The sequence below is a fragment of the Giraffa tippelskirchi genome, chromosome 7, assembly GCF_054371585.1.
Source record: "Giraffa tippelskirchi isolate mGirTip1 chromosome 7, T2T-mGirTip1v1.2.pri, whole genome shotgun sequence".
Lineage (NCBI taxonomy): Eukaryota > Metazoa > Chordata > Mammalia > Artiodactyla > Giraffidae > Giraffa > Giraffa tippelskirchi.
Genome location: NC_137281.1, coordinates 153106577 through 153124752, shown reverse-complemented (window position 1 = coordinate 153124752; position 18176 = coordinate 153106577). Strand labels below are relative to the sequence as shown.

At 39.6% G+C, this 18176-nt stretch overlaps 1 long non-coding RNA gene across 12 annotated transcripts in view; it reads right to left on the bottom strand.

The window, feature by feature from the left end:
• Positions 1-18176, bottom strand: part of LOC145513671 (uncharacterized) — a 793767-nt gene that overhangs the window by 362305 nt on the left and 413286 nt on the right. For 2 of the 12 annotated variants that reach the window (XR_014059667.1, XR_014059668.1), the window contains 3 exons: positions 15921-16010; positions 15700-15831; positions 13820-13887 (listed from right to left, as the gene is read on the bottom strand). The exons of 8 other annotated variants lie outside the window; for them this stretch is intronic. This is a non-coding gene — a long non-coding RNA (uncharacterized LOC145513671). 2 more of the 12 variants (XR_014059669.1, XR_014059663.1) reach the window with 2 other exon arrangements.

Here is an 18176-nt window from a genome sequence, read left to right as displayed (position 1 = left end):
TATTTTGACACCCAGATGAGCTTGTAGAAATAAAACGTGAGCAAAGCCTTAAAAAATAAGATTGGGAAATACTAAAAGAATTTGAATCTTTTTAAAGATAAATGAAACTTATGGAAAACTTGAATGCCATGGTGTTTAGTAAGTACTTGATCCTGACATAAGGAATATTCAGTTGAGATTTTTTTTTTCTTAGCCATAAAGCAATAGTATAGGATTAGAATTTTAAAAAGTCAATTTCAAGGCCATGTGTAGAATGAATTAAAGGTGAGAGGGAATGAACACAGGGAGAATTACGTGAATTGAAAAATATTTGGAGAGGAGGGAAGTTGTGGGAATAGAAACAGAGGACCAAAATCAGAAGATATTTCAAAGGGTGGGTCAGTAGAAATTAATGGACTAAACACCTGCAATTAATGGGTCTAATATTTCCACTGAGGCATCCTTTTTATTTCCATTCATACAATTCTTGCTTCTAACTCTGCTTGATCTGTCTCTTTGGAGAAGGAAGAGAATAATAAACAACCTCATCATTTATATCTCAGGTCTTACATCCACATCCTTGGCTCTCAAAATATAAAGGCCAGGTTTATAAATCAAGTGAGAGAGAAAACATATTAGAGTGTGGGAATAAGTGCTTTTCAACTCGAGTTGAACTAGTGAAAAGATATAGTGGCTCTGTCATAGGCAGTTATAAAAACAGAAGGCTTTAAGGTAAGAATAGTTCACTGTTCAAACACCATATCTTGGATAACATACCCAATGGCATTCTAGTCTAAAACAACCAGTGCATTTAATATAATTCTTCCAATAAACGGACTTGATTTACATTCTCTAGTTTGTAAGACACAGTACCAGTGAACTCATTAGAATCTTGAACTTCAGTTTATAATTCTCATTTAAAGAAAAAATTTGTTAGCAGGAAAAAACACTTATTCGAGCACAATTTCACAGGAGAACTTAATTAAAACAAGCAAAACTGTTCTCCTGAAGTCAGGAGGGTGGTCTCAGAGTCCTGACAGTACTGTCCCCCTCCCCGAACAACTGCAGGATACACGTATTATCAGACCTCAACATCTCCATAGAACACAGTTTGAAAACCACTGCCTCAATGGATCTGAGGTGTTGTTGAGCCAATATTTATGACAAGGTTGGGTATGAGGGCCCACAATGGAATTGTTCTCTCTGTCAAATTAATTTTAGGGTTAAAATATGACCTTGGATTAATTTTTATTTTTAAAATGTGATCTTGGACCACTCTGAGCTCAGTAGGCCTAGTGTACCAAAAGACCCGGTGCAAGATGAAAAAGCACACACACACACACACACACACACAAATTACTCACTCGCTCATTTCAACTGACTTGAGGTACTAACAGTCAGTTTAGATCATTTTTAAAACTTGTTTTGGTTGGGTTCATATACATGCAACTTGCTATTAACTACCAGTTCAGGTAAAGAATTATTTATTCATGTACATGATGACTGGCAAATATGTCTCTGATACTCAAGGCTAGGGAACAGAAAATGCTAAGAAAGACAAATGAGGAAGATATGGAAAAATAAAACAAAATAACACAAGAAACTTACATTTTAAATGGTGATTTTCAATGCATAGTCTTACATAACCCTTTCAACACACTCAAAAAGAACACACTATTATTTCCATGTTTTGGACAAAGAACTTAGAAACTGAAATTTAGAGAGGAAATGAAATTTGTTCAAGATCATGTGACTAGAAAATGGCAAAGCCACGACTCACTCAGAACTGCACTTTGAGTTCTCAGAAATGGAGAAAAAGAGAAAATAAGATGCAAAAAGACACCTAAAGTGCAATTTTTGAAATGAAAAATAATTATAAATAGGACTTTATTAAAATTATTCTGTAATGTAGAAGGCTATTAAGAGAATATAAAGAAAAACCAGTGATTTGGAGAATATATTTGCAAAATATATCCAAAATATTAAAGAGCTTTTTAAAAGTCAACAGTAGAAAATAAAACAACCCAATTTAAAAGTAAGAAAAATATCTGAACAGGTATCTCACCAAAGAAGATATATGATGGTAAATAAGCACATGACAAGATCCTCAGCAACATCTTACATTGTTAGATAGGTTAAAACCCACAACACTGACAATGCCAAATGCCAGTGAGGATATGGAGCAACAAGAACTCTGATTCTTTGCTGGCAGGAATGCAAAATGGTAGCTTCACTTTGAAAGACAGTTTGACAGTTTCTTGCCAAGTTAAACATTGTCTTACCATAAAATCCAGCCATCACACTCCTTGGTATATACTCACTTTATGTTGAAAACATATGTCCATATAAAATTCTGCGCCTGGATAATTATAAAAGATTTATTCAAATTTGCTAAATCAACCAAGATGTTCTTCACTAGGTAATAGATAAACAAATTGTATACATCCATACAGAGGGATAGTATTCAGCGATAGAAAGAAATGAGCTATCAAACCACAAAAAGACAACAAATGCATATTGCTAAGTGAAAAAAGCCAGTCTGAAAAGGTTTTACACTATATTCTTCCAGCTACATGACATTCTAGAAAAGGCAAAACTGTAGAGACTGCAAAATAATCAGTGGCAGCCAGAAGTTCTGTGGGCAGGGGTCTGAGAGGAAAAACGGGTGGAGCAACAGGGGATTTTTAGGGCAATGAAATTATGCTGTATGATACTGTGACAATGAGTGTATGGGTATATTGTACATTGAAATGGCAACCCACCCCAGTATTCTTGCCTGGGAAATCCCATGGACAGAGGAGCCTGATGGGCTACCAGTCCACGACGTTGCAAAGAGTCAGACATGACTAAGCATGCTCACGCGCACGCACACACACACATTTGCCATAACTCACCACACGTACAATATCAAGGGTGAACACTAGTATAAACTATATACTTTAGTTAATAAAAGAAAAAAGAGAGAAAGAAGAATGCAGAGAGAATAAGGAGAAAAAGGCAAGTTGGAACAAAGTCAAGAAGGCAATGGCTAGAAGCATCAACACTGATTACATAAATTTCTTGGCATTAACATGTGACTGTCATTACATTTGTTTGAATAATTATTGTCATGTCATACTTTTCTTTACATTTTCCCCTTCCTGTTTATGAATCTTCATATTGAGTCTTCTGCAAATTAATCATAACCTACCTCTGAATCAATCCTTATCTCAACATACCAGATAATGAGGCAGACTATTCTTTGTTACAAGGACTTAATGACCTCCCACTTCATTAACTTACATTTTTCATAAGTAATGATTTACCCATTGGCTCCCTTAGAAAGAAACATGGACAGACTTAAGAGGCACATACACATACACACAGGCAAACTCAAATGCACCAACACAGACACTTGACAATAACAAGTCTTCTGCTTTTCACTATAACACCCTGACTAGACCTGACAGCAACATCGGTAGAGAACTCTCCCTAAGGAACAGGAAAAGTACCAAACCCCCAAAATTTTAAAATGTAAAAATAAAAAAAGGGACAGGAGACAATTCACTCATCATGACATAATTAGCACAACCATGCTAAAGAAAAAAAAAAATGAATTGAAAGTCTGAGTACGGAAATACTGCTTTCTGTGGAGTTTTCAAGTAGGCAACTAGCCCTTGAACTTCTCAGTTTAATGAACCTCCAAATAATTGAATAAACAATAAATGGCCCAGGAGTATCGGGGGTGGGAGAATTAAGGGAGAGCCATGATTTTCCACAATCTATCTAGAGACTGGAGGAGCTGGAAGAGGAGTTAAGAATGAAGGTGAAAGGATTAATATTCAGTGTTATTTTTATTGCAAACATCAACAGAAAGATAATGAATTCTGGGCCTGACTCCTGAGATGCAGGTTACCTCCGTCCAGGCGAAGGAGGCATGAATAATTAATAATCCACTTCAAAGTTCACAACCCCCATCGCCTCCCCAAGGCAGTCATCAAGAGAGGCAACAGACAGCTAATGGGAGGTGTGCTTTGTACATCTCATGCAAATTGAAGCACCTCTGCCTCAAGGATTTCTCTTATTTGCCAGCTTAGGAAGCAGCGGGTTCCCTGAACTCCTGGAAAGAATGTTTAGCCCCCTTCAACCACAAATCAGCCACCCAGTCTTAGCTTCTTTAAAAGTTCAAAACATCATAGGGGTCTGGCCATCAATCAGTGGTTGTATTTTTCATTCAGCTCCACAGTAGCTGGAAAGTTACTTCTGCTAGAGATCCAAGTTTGTTATTAAAAATCCAGTGCACGATATATACACAGACCTAACTTACCTGTTCAACCTAAATCCAAGAAAGACAGCCACTGCATTTGGGGAAAACATTTTAAAAGCCAGCTTTCATCAATAATGACCAAACAAATATTAGGTTGAATGCACTTAGCAATTCTGATGTATATTCTTCTTCCTAGTATCACAATTTCAAACATGTGTGTACATAAAAGTTGTTTCAGAAAATGTATTAAAAATAAGGATCCTGGACCCCATTCCTAGAAGCTCTGATTAAGTAGGTCTTAGGCGACGCTTAAGAATCTGTGTTGTTACTAAAAAGAATCCAAGTGACTGTGATACAGGAATCCCTTGAACTAGATTTTGAGGAACAGACAACAGGGTCTGACACACTGAGCATCCACGGACTCAACATTCTCAGCTTTGACTCTTTTTATCAAACCTCAATTTCAGCGTCAGATGGAACGTATCTGAGGCACCCAATTGAAACCCATGCACACTATAAACAGGGGTGATTTGAGGGGCAAGTCAGTAAAGTAATATGTTGCACATCTCAAGATAGCTTTGTTTTTACCTGCTGATTTTTTGCAATGATCCTCACAAGATGGCTCCCCCTTCCTTCCCCACCAAAAGGAAAAAAAAAAAAAAAAAAAACCTTCCCTGGAAAACCGTCATCAAATAATTCAGGAAGCTTTCCAAGACATTGAAAAAGGTAGAGATACATAACAATTTGCTGGGAAAACAATACAGGGTAATTGAGGTGAACTCATGAAGTCACTTCTGTAAGATTTGCAGCTATTGATCAGAGATAAATAAGAGAATAAGAGAATTTGCATGTATACACACACACACACACACACACACACACACATATATACATACACACTCGTTCATATTCTGTCCCTGAAAAACAGGGTTACTGAGAAAATCAGTTTCTTCCTGGAAGGTCTAAGCTTTTCATCTACAAAATAAGGTTATTAAACTAATTCTCTGTGACACAAACACTATGATTTTATTTGCCAAAACTTTGCTGAACTCACTGTAGTGCCTATAATAGTGTTATTCACTCAGTCATACTGAGTACCAACAATTTTTTTTTTTTTACTTATTTATCCTTCATACATTTCTATTTGTTTCCAAACTACCCATCACTATATACTTAAAGTATATGTAAGGATACTTACATATTTAAGGTCTTTTATACTAGGCTTCGGAGAAGGCAATGGCACCCCACTCCAGTACTCTTGCCTGGAAAATCCCATGGATGGAGGAGCCTGGTAGGCTACAGTCCATGGGGTCGCTGAGAGTCGGACACGACTGAGCGACTTTACTTTCACTCTTCCCTTTCATGCACTGGAGAAGGAAATGGCAACCCACTCCAGTATTCTTGCCTGGAGAATCCCAGGGACGGCGGAGCCTGGTGGGCTGCCGTCTATGGGGTCGCACAGAGTCGGACATGACTGAAGCGACTTAGCAGCAGCATACTAGGCTTGCAAAAGCAAACAATTGGCTCACTCAAAGTAGGTATCTTGAGGAGAGTTTAATAAACTATTTTATAAGTCAGGGCGTTTGTAAGAAAATCTCAATGAGCCGCGCAGTAACCCGGGGTTAGTAACTGCAGGAGAGCTGCTGTCACCATTAGGAATGCAGGGACCATGGGACAGTGGAACAACACCTCCTGCCAGGACCTGTGCTCTTTGGTAGAGGGAGGCAAACAACCCATGTGACTCTGCAGAAAGGAGACCAAGGAACTAAACCCCCTGCCTCCTTTCTCTCCCTCCTCCTACCTGCCTGCTAGCGCTTCCCATTGTTCAAACCAAGTCAGATGTCAGAGGGCAGGAGAGCCCTTGGATAAAATCCAGGAAGGCTGGCTTCTTGGGGCACAGAGCATGGTGAAAATCTGTGAAGAGTGATGCTTGAGAGAAGAAAAATGGAAAATTATTCTTATTTCTTCTGTAGAAGCCAACATGAAGTTTCCACAAATTCCTACCTGCTTAATGGTTCACTGAGTCACCACTGGATTCAGTATCCTGTTAAACAGATGGTTCATGTTGCCTTATGAGGGTTATTCTATCTCTACTTCGTATCACCTCAGACTTGGAACTTGGCTGCTTTCCCTTGATTCCTACAAAGCAACCACTTGCATGAGGCCTGTGTGCACAGAGCAGACTTTACCTGGTTAAGGAAGTAGGGAGATTTAGACACAACCATGCAGTAAAAGTTCAATGTTCCTATTCTCCAAGACTCAATCATTCCCTCCAGTTCCAGTGTGGGTTCCAGTTTCTGGCCATGTTTTGGACCCCTGTCCTACCCACCACCAAATCCTAAAAAAGGATTCATCTTAAAAAGCAGTTGAGGGAAACTTCAAAACCATGTGGTCCTCAAGCTCTCCTTCTCAAAGAATTCAGTACCTTTCACTCGCTTCGGTATCCTCCCCTTATCATAGCTACCATCCTGCTGCATCACCAGACTGCAGACGCATATTTTAAAGGTTTTTATCTTTATTTTTTCTGGTTGTGTCAGGACTTGCCAGCTCAACACATGCAGGATCTTAGTTCCCCAGCCAGGGATCAAACCCACATTCCTTGCACAGGAAGGCGAACTCTTAGCCACTGGACCCTGGGGCAAGTCCCAGGGCTTCATCATCACATCCAGATATCCAGGGGCTACTGTCATACTTTAATTAAGCAGACACTGACTAATGCATTTTTAATAAATGTGTGATCTTCCAGGATAGGACAATCCCTCTGTGCATGCACACACACACACACACACACACACACACACACACACACACACACACACACACACACACACACACACACACACACACACACACACACACACCCCTTTCACCATGCACAGCTTTATAAACACTGAGGCTGTGAGAAGAGAAATCACACACACAGAATCCAGGGATCCTACTTCTTCAAACTGATATTCTCAATAATACTCTGATACTCCAGTTGTTTACATGTAAGTGTGTTCAATGAATTTTCTTATCCTAATTCTGCTACAGAATATCTTTACAGCTTTTTCTCAACAAGTTATATTTAAGAGAAACAAGTTATAGAAAGAAATTTTCTTCTGATGAAAAAATTTCCTGCATCAATTTTGTTGGTCCAGCTCTCATATCGGTATATGATTTCTGGAAAAACCATAGCTTGGACCATATGGACCTTGGTGCAAAGTGTTATTTCTGCATTTTAATGCACTGTCTAGATTTGTCATAGCAAACTTGCAACAATGTCCTGGCATTTTGATCAACATGTATACATTTGTTGTATTTACAATATTAATTAATATTGAAAACTGCAAGTAGGATCAGTCTTTGAAATTGTCATTAAACTGATAAAAACTGAATTAACATTTGGTGATGGAGATTTTGGCCTCAAAAAACATTTTTATTTTTAACATTCAGCCTAATACTCTGTACCCAAAGCTTTTCTCTAGGTGAGACAACAAAGAAACAGTTCTTGCAAATGTTATATTTTGCTTTCCTAATGAAAATCCATGAAGGAAATGTTAAAAATATTTCAAAACATCTCATTGCAAATCTGCTAACTTTCTTTTAAGAGATTTTTTGTTGTTCCATCAGAGAATGTTGCTTGTAATTTCATTATCACTCATCATCCTTTCATGACTCATTAATTAGTTTTACATCCAAAATGAACTGAACAATTTTATTCAGCTGTCTGTACATCTCTGTGCCTCCAGGGTGACCAACTTCCCAGGATACTTCCTAGATGCTATCAACAGTGGAAACAACAACCTCCACTCTGTGCTACATTCTGCAAATCTTTCCTCCCTGTACCATACTCTACAAATCCTCCCTCTGCCCACAGCTTTCCTTATCTATTTTCATGAATACTATAAACAAAATAAAAGTAATGTTTTTCTTAATATGATAAAGCCACTCCAGATATGTGTTTTTCAGATACTCACCTAATGTATTTGTATTACAAGTTCTCCAGTGATTTATGTTCAACAGTGTAAAATAGCCTTTAATTTCTTTTCTTGTCATTATCTATTGACTTTTTTCTTTGTTTGAACTCATCTCATATGTAGGGAAATGATTCAAGTGTATGAGGCTTCTTCCCAAACTTACTAATCAGAATCTGCTAGAGTAGAGGCAGGTGATCCATCCATTTCAAAGGACCTCCAATAACTGTGATGAATAGCTAGAGTTGAGAAAACTGCACCAAATTCAAGACTGGATCCAACACGGAAATTAATTGTGGAATACATAGGTACATGTATCAGTATATTTTTTTTTTTTCTGGGAAGAGGATGCCTTTTCTTTTTGAACTTTTCAAAGGCATCTTTAAGAATGGGACAGACGTGCGATGAAAATAACTCACATACTGAAAGAATTGTATTTTTAAGATCTCAAGTCTTTTGACTTGAGGTCAAAATAGAATCATCTTTCCTAAATTCTGTTCTCTGCTTATTAAAAAGACTTAAGAGTCCCAGGGTACATGAGTCTAAAGAGCCATAATAGGATTATTCCTACTTCTATGCCAAAAAAAAAAAGTCCTTCTAAATATTCCTGTTAGCTTATATACCTTCCTCGACTGAACCTCCCAGCAAATGCCTCCAGTATCACTTATTGATTCTCTATCAATGTCTGCTTTGGATCCTTCCACAGCCACCCTGCTCTCATCATTTATCCTGGGTAAGGTGCACAAACAGGCTGCTCGTGTGCAAGGGCACCGAGCAAATGGAGCAAATGGCTTCATGCATCAACCCAGTGCTGTATCTACCTGCGGGGAAGAGAAAGGGAGGGGAGGGAGGAGGGCTTATTTCTGTCTCATTTATGTGCTAGCAGTGGCCCTTCTTTTCACCGCATTCTTTTTTTCTTCCTATTGGAAGGAGTCACACATGCAAATCCAAAGGCAAGAATTTATGCATAATCTGCCCCTTTCATCCCACAGTTTTGATCCCTCTTGGGCCTTCTATAGAATAGAAATGTTTATGTATTAACCACAATAAAGGAAAGTCAGAGTTAACAACGACATAAAAAAATAACAACAATAAACAATAACAACATTCTATGATCATACATTCTATGGTATGCCAAGACTCATAATAAGCGACTTAAATTTTCATTTGATTACATTTCCTCATCTATAGAATTAAACACTCACTGGGCAGTTGGAAGTTAGGAGGATCTAAAATGATAATGTTCATGGAAATATTTTGTAAAATCCTACAAATGACAGAAGTATAAAATGGCATTAATATTATCGATTTAGTTACAATTTATTGTTGACAAAGAGAGAAATATTTATCACTATGAGAATACCAGAGAATAAGTCTCATCTCTGATTTCAAAGAGCTGACAACTCAGTGAAGGACCTTAGACGATCTATACAAATAATCTGCATAGATTAGAGTGGAATACTGAATTCAAATTGAGTCAAGCGATCAATAAGAGCAAAAATACAATCACTAAACTGGTATGGTCCAACAAGACTTGTAGAGGGTAGAGAACTTAATTTAAACTTTAAAGATGATTAGGATTTGAATAGAAGCAATGGTTAGGAAAGCCCGAGAAATGCTACCTTTAATTAATACTATTTTTTTCCAACTTCTTCCTCTAAGGAGTATTCCAAATATTAAATAAATTTTGATCCTCCCAGGCAAAGTCATTAGCAGCATGGCATAATGGTATAATCAATAATAGATCAGGATTAATAAGAGAAAAGCAATTAAAAGAGACGAAAGGTCACACTGCTTGGTGCTCAGCCATGTAAGGGTGTTGGTTGCTTTGTCAGTTCCACCTTGCTCACGGTGAAGGGCTCATTCAGAAGTCTGGCACAAAAACCATCAAGTTGATAAAGTAGGTATTTCCTAAGTACAACATGTTCCTTTGGGTATGAGATAAAAAGATCTGTCTCCAAATAGTAGTTCATCTTTTCACGGTCTCAGAACCACCTAGAGGGACTCTCCTTAGGGAACTACTCAGTGGAGAACAGGCTCCTCTCCCTCTTTTACACCCCATTCCCTGATAGCTCAGTAGGTAAAAAACCTGCCTGCAATGCAGGAGACCCTGGTTCAGTTCCTGGGTTGGGAAGATCCCCTGGAGAAGGGAAAGGTTACCCACTCCAGTATTCTGGCCTGGAGAATTCCAAGGGTCACAGAGTCGAACACGACTGAGCGACATTCACTTTCACTTTGGGGCATGCTTTTGTGTTCCAACTCTAAAGCCGGCTCTTTAAAAACAAACTCAGGCTTTCATAAAAATGATTTGGGCCAAAATAAAATGAAACAGCTTTCTACTCACGTAGACACAGAGAATCATGAAGAATTAGAAAAATTCTTAATAATCCCCAAAATTCAGATAACACAAGTTATACTGTTAATGTTTCCATCTGCCTTATATCTTTGGGGGCATGTAATGGAACGTGGCAGGTGAATTTTTGATCAGAAAAAGAAAAGAAAAGCAGAAAGAGAGAGCAAGAACACCTTTAGTCCTTTTCACCTTAGCCTTTCTTGTTCTCTTTCTGATGACTCTTTTGCAATTGGTCAAGAAGAGTAAATACTAAAAATATTCGTTGAATGAATCAGTTGATCAAGCAGAGGCAAAAAAAAAAAAAACCTCATTAGCATTGAAAACAATGGCAGTGGACTCATCTTTTATTAAGTGTTTACTGTATGTCAGGCACGGTGCTTTGATTTTTACTCTCAGTGATGAATATTCATCACAACAGCCCCTTCAAGTGGGTTCTATTATTAGGTCAGTTTTATAGATGAGAAATTGAGGCTCAAAGTTCAGCTCAGAAATAGTCAGAGTACAATTCAGAAATAGACTAGAATTCAGAACCAAATCTATCGAATTCCAAAGCTGAGCTCTTAACCTCTGGAGGGTTTCCATCCCTATTATATTCTATTCAGATTTGATAATGAGAAGAGACCTAGAGAGGGATAAAAAGGACAGTAGAGAACTTGGACTGTTTGGTGGGTGGGATAAAGGTTATAAAAAGTCTCTGTGTAGGAATTTACCTGAAATGTGAACTTAGACAAGCAAATTATATTTTGGGGCACATTTTCTCTTTCTGTGCTGCACATTTTCTATGCAAGATGCTACCTGATTAATCTCAATCCAATTCTGAATGATGTTTCTGTGCTACATACATTTTCCTTAGTTATGGCTGCCCTCAGTAATAGTAACAGCCACAAATTTTAATAAATTCACAGACTCCACAGGGGGGGTCTTTAATACTGTAAATTAAAGGGGACTGCTGCTAAGTCGCTTCAGTCGTGTCCGACTCTGTGCGACCCCATAGATGGCAGCCCACCAGGCTCCGCCGTCCTCAGGATTCTCCAGGCAAGAATATTGGAGTGGGTTGCCATTTCCTTCTCCAGTGCATGAAAGGGAAAAGTTAAAGTGAAATTGCTCAGTCGTGTCCGACTCTTAGCGACCCCATGGACTGTAGCCTACCAGGCTCCTCCATCCATGGGATTTTCCAGGCAAGAATACTGGAGTGGGGTGCCATTGCCTTCTCCGTAAAGGGGACTGTAATAATACAATTAATACACACTTCAATACTGTTCAATGAGAAGGATCAGTATCTGGAGTTCATGGCACACTATCCCCGGATTACATGGTGATATTACTTAGTAGCCTGGGTTAACCCTACTCTGCACAGTGGTGACATTTTTTGTGACATAAAGTAACTATTTCTGGTACTAATTTAATCACGCATCTTGGCACTATCCTACCGGTCTGTGTCCTAGAAGCTTCAGTCTAATTCTTTCATCCATTGCCTACTTCCTTGATCCGCTTACTTTATCTACAAATAATTGAACCAGGTATTTTTCCAGTGAAAGGAAACTCCTACCTAAAGTTCAATTAAGTTGACTTGGAAAACAATCTAACAAAATGAGCTTCTGTTGCCTCAGCTATAAAACAAAACAAACTATAACAACTTAGAAAGGGAAAGGAGTATAATAATAATATCTGTACAACTGTCTTTACTGTGTATTGAGGCAATTGCATCAAATACTATAGGAAGACAATATGAAAATGTTAGCTATTGTGATTAGGAAACAGATACTCAGGTGAAGGAAGACTTCCATTAATTAAATCTTCTCTAGGAATTCTAGAGGATTAGGTAACAAAACTCTTCTGCTTTGTCCCAAAATCATCGTCCTTCATTCCATATAGCCAAGCAACATCAGTGACTCAGCTCACTACCAGGTGACTTAATATAAGTCCTTGGAATAATGCCTGCAGTTTTCCATTAGACTAAAATCCATCTTCTCCTCTGATTCTTAAATTGTAAAAAAAAAATGCTTCTTTATTGTAGGCATCAGGTACAATACAGTATATCTATTATAGTTGAATTCACAACCTTTAATAAACATTTCTATAGAGACCAGGTTAGAGAATAAGATAGGCATAGGGGAAAAGACTATTTAAAGCTGATAAACTTCAAAACTGGGGGGGGGGGGATTGTTATGTATTTTTCTACAAAAGTGTTTTTTCTCTTCCCATAAATCATGGCCAGTTTTCTAGTCCCAGGCTTCCCTGGGGGCTCAGTATAAAGAACGTGCCTGCCAATGCAGGAGAGGCAGGTTTGATGCAATAACAGAGCCCACTGCAGTGAGGGACCCAGACACAGCACCGAGAGCAGCCCTGCCCGCCCCGAGAGGCCGCACGCAGCAGCGAAGACCCCGCGCGGCCATAAACGAATCTTAAAGACTGCTTTCTGTCCTGTACGTTACATTGTGTATCATCATCAAGAAAACGCAGTTGTTATTCTCATTATCATTAACCAACACTTATTTATGAACCAGATTATCTACCTACATGATTTTATTTATCAACTTCATTTTAGTGATAAAGATTTTATTCCAAGCAAGTACTTAAAACCGTATCTATTTGGTTGAAATCTGAGATCATTTATTTCTGCTACATTGTATTCCAAGCATAGCATTGTATGTGACAATTTATCAGAGTGTTTTACTATGAAATTATTAGTATCTGGTTAATTATATAATGTTAAGCTTGCTACATTCTTGAGGATGAATATTTTCATTCTCTAGCACTGAATTTTGATGGGAATATATTTCAGGAATTGTAATATATAAAGGGAAAAGATGGCTATTATATAAAATCTGATGTATAAGCCTTTGAATGAAACACATGTATCATTTAACTTTATTTTTCTACACTACATCAATATGCAAAATGAAAATTGTCTTTTCGAGATGTGTTTGCCTACTGAGAATTTCATAAGTTTCTGTAATAATGAAATCTTGTCCCAGCCTGAAAGTATCTCCATAGTTAGATCAGAGTGAAATAAAAAAAAAAAAACAGATTTCTTTCATGAACAATATATGTTTCATCAAAAGAACAAAGAAACAGAGCTCTAAATACTGGGTTTTCTGCTTCCCTGAGATGTTTAAGACCATCAGAGAATGACAGGTTCTGATGTTCTCATTCTGAATTTTAACCTCCCAACATATCTTTACACCATACTACACTCCAGACGTTCAGGGAATACGACATGAGGAATGACGTTTATTGATTGCCTTCTCTATAGAGCAGAACTGAGCCCTCTTTATACATTACCTTGTACAATCCCCATAAGATCTGTTATCAGTTTATGGAAAAACGCTGCAGCAAATCTCTTCACACAACTTGAAAGAAAATAAGATTGTCCATTTTATTATCATACCAACACATAATGAGATATGCTGAGGGAGAAGGTGAGGGTGGGACGTTCTGGGAGAATGGCATTGAGACATGTGTATTGTCATATGTGAAACAGAGCACCATTCCATGTTCGATGCATGTGACAAGGGCTCAGGGCCGGGGCAATGGGATGATCCAGAAGGATGAGAGGGGGAGGGAGGTGGGTGGGGGGTCCGGGAAGGGGAACACATGTAAACCCATGACTGATTCTTGTCAATGTATGGCAAAAACTATTACAATATTGTAAAGTAATTAGCCCCCAACTAAAATAAATAAATTTATAAAAAAAAAAAAAAAAAAGAAACTATATGGGTTCTATGCCAGCAAAACTCGACACTGGCTAGAAGGAAGCTCTACACATCCCCCAAAATAAGTGGAAGGATGGATACCCTCGTGAGAAAAAATCACAGGAGCTATTAATTTTTTACTGACCATCCAGATATGGCCTAGGAGAGAGGGAATCTTACAAAACAAGCACACCTATCCTGGTTCTGTGGCAAGGTGTGCCCTACAAGGGAGATGAATAGTAAAATTCTAGCCAAAAGAGTCCAAGTGCTTCATTCTCCAAGTCTGTTGCCATTCAGCAAGTAATTAATCTAACTGCCCTTGTTCAGAGTTAATGTTCCACAAACAACCTTCAGCTATGATTTGTCTTTCCAGATTTGTCTGCTGGAGAGTGGAAAACGGATGAAATGCCTGTGAAAATGTTGTGAAACACTGTGAAAATGTTGAAGATTCCCATCTAGGTGGCAATTTTTTTTTCAATTATAAATCACTATCCTGGCATCCTGATTGCAGACTGATTTCCCAAGCCTAACTGCTTACAGTGAGAAAATAGACCGGTCAGTTTGACATGTCTTTCAGTCAACAGGAGAGTGACATCTCTCATGGGAAAGGGATGAGTTGTCATTGCGATTTTATGCATCAGTCTCATATCTTGGTTCACATGAGTGCATCGTGAAAAAGGATATGGTAGCTGAGGATTGCATTCTGAGACTGCAATCTACAAGCTAAGTCCTGTACCTTGGGATATTCATTGAGGGTTTCCTATGGCTGCAGTTAACAATTTACCACAAACTCGGTGGATTAAAAAGACACAGATTTATTCTACAGTTCTAGAGATCAGAAGTCCAAAAATCAGTTTCACTGGGCCAACTTCAAGGTGTTGTCAAAGTCATCCTCTCACCAGAGGCTTGAGGGAAGACTGTTTCCTCACCCTTTTCAGCTCCTAGAGCTGCATTCTAGGCATGTGTTGATTCTTGCTCCTTCCTCCATTTTCAAAGCTAGCAGTGAGCATCCTGATTCAGTGGTCACCTTGTCTTATTTTTCTGGGTCAAATTTACCTCTGCCTCTCTCTTATAAGGACACTTATGATGGCATTTAGATCTTAACCAGATGATCTAAAATTAATCTCTTCAACCGAAGATCTTTAATTCAATAATATGTCCATCTCTTTTGTCATATAGGGTAAGATACACAGGTTCCAGGTATTAGGACCTGGACATCTTTGGGAGCCATTATTCAACCTACCACACTATCTTTGGAGGACTTGTCAAGAAGTGAACACATACCCATTTCTGTATCTGTTGGGAGGATACTTTAACATTTTCTTTGACATTCAACAACCATTATGTATCAGTGAGGAATGCATCAGAACACAGGATGCACCACAGGTGGCTCAAGTCAGTGGGAGTGGACACGATTAAGAGAAAAAACAGAGTGTGAGACACTGATTACCAACAATGGGCGACTTTTACCTGATTTCTCCAGATCGATAAGCAAATGAGAAAACATTATTGGAGCCCAGTGAGAACAGGAACCATGAGGAGGGTCCACTTGGTAAGAGATCTGGTCATGACAAGACAAAAGACAAAACTGCTCCCAGAGACCTGGTGCAAAGGTAGGGAGAGTGAGAAACACCTGGATGTAGCTTTCAACCTGCTAGTATCTCCCACCGGTCAATCCCACCTGAACTCACCTGAGAGGGGAGCCCAGTGGGGAAGAGAACACAGAGGTGAGTGTCTGCAGCACAGAATAGGTCAGGAAAAGGTAGGAAATTAATAAACACCTGGAAGGTAGGGAGGAAGCATAGCAGCACACATATTATCCCCACATTATCTATAAAACAGTGAGTTTCAGAAAAACATAGAATTCAACTAAAGTAACAAGTAGTTGACCTAAAATTTGAACCTATGTCTAAGACTTGAAAATCCTTTTTTTATTTCTCTCACAGCTTCCTGCTTTATAGCCTTTGGAGTTTAAGTTTGCCTCATTTTATATTTCTGCCTCTGAATTGCTTAACAGCAGTCAAGCACTAAAGAATATTTCTGATTTTCATAACCATTCAATATACAAAATTATATTATCTTCCCATTTATAATCTCAAATTGGTTTGAATCTCCCCCCTACTGTGTCTCGCCCCCAGCATTATTTCTCCAGCTCAGAGGGAAAAAAAAAATTGTTTCTCTTTGATTGTGTTCAATTATTCATCCTTATAACAAACTCTGAATCAAGAATAATTAAATTCTGCATTTCCCACCCCCAATCCTATGTTCAAAATAATTTTCTTCCATGATAGATCTTGGTTTCTAAGGGTATTTCTGCTTGCTCGCCAATGTCTACACAGAGATAATTAATTTAGAAGCAGAGTTTACTAATAGGCCCATTATACTCCTAGCCCCTGCCTGATTTCCAGATTTTACGTTTCTCCAGAGAGATGATTGTAACCAGCAACTCTCTCCCATTTCTTCCAGGCAGAGCTAATGCACTCAGCGTGACCTCCTCCCCAGCCCCACCATCCTCATGTCTAAACTGAATTCACTTCTTATCCACTCACTGAATTACTCTCCCTACCCTTCCATGGGCATCCCTGGCTCTGGGCATCCCTGGCTCTCCACTCCTTTCCCATATACCCTGACTCATCACCATTCTAAAAAATCTGCATTGAGTGGCACTGTGTCCGCTGCTTTGGAAATTAGAGCTGGGCTCGAAATCCTATGCACTGCTCACAAACCACCTTTCCCCTTGCTCCTCTCCAGACACCGCCCTGCGGCCGGAAACTCTCCTGGAAGAGAAGGGGAGAGGCACAATCAATACTGTCCCTAAACAGAAGATGCCATTGGCAGCCCACCGCAGGCCGCTGATTAAGACGCGGCCCTGAGCCTGACTGATCTGCCTGTCTGTGCTGCGTGCAAACCAGCTGCCTGCTTCCCCTCTCCCTGCTGTTTCACTCCCCTCACAGAACCAGGAGCGCCTGAAGAGAAAGCGGCGCGGGTCTGCAGAGGCTTAAAGGGAACTCCTGGCAGGTGGCTGTTCTTTCTCCTTGAATTGTGCTGTACTTAGTCGCTCAGTTCAGCTCAGTTCAGTCGCTCAGTCGTGTCTGACTCTCTGCGACCCCATGAACTGCAGCACGCCAGGCCTCCCTGTCCATCACCAACTCCCGGAGTCCACCCAAACTCATGTCCATTGAGTCGGTGATGCCATCCCACCATCTCATCCTCCGCCATCCCCTTCTCCTCCTGCCCTCAATCTTTCCCAGCATCAGCCATGTCCAACTCTTTGTGACCCATGCACCATAGCCCACCAGGCTCCTGTGTCCGTGGGGTTCTCCAGGCAAGAATACTGGAGTGGGTAGCCTTTCCCTCCTCCAGGGGATCTTCCCAACCCAGGAAATGAACCCAGGTCTCCCACATTGCTGGCGGACTCTTTAATGTCTGAGCCACCAGGGAAGCCCTCTCCTTGAATTAGGATTCTGGCATCAATTAGGAGAGATTTCATAGAAATGGCAATTGAAAATGAAAGATCCCATTAGGTCACACCAACCGAGCTCCACTGTGACTTTCCCCATTAAAGAGAGCTAGCTCCCAATGGACTATTTGTGCGAGTTGACCCAGTTCAGCTTCCAACTGTCCTGATGCTCTCTTGACACCTTGGACTTATATGTGAAGTGAAAGTATTACTGATTCAGTTGCATCCAACTCTTAATGACCCCATGGACTATAACCCATCAGGCTGCTTTGTCCATGGGATTCTCCAGGCAAGAATACTGGAGTGGGTTGCCATTTCCTTCTCCAGGGGATCTTCCCGACACAGGGATCCAATCCGGGTCTCCTGTATTTCAGGCAGATTCTTTACTGCCTGAGCCACCAGGAACACCCCCTTGGACTTGAGGGTTGCAGTTAAATGAGGCTCACAGTACTTTTATACAACCAAATCCTGGAACACAAGGCTGATT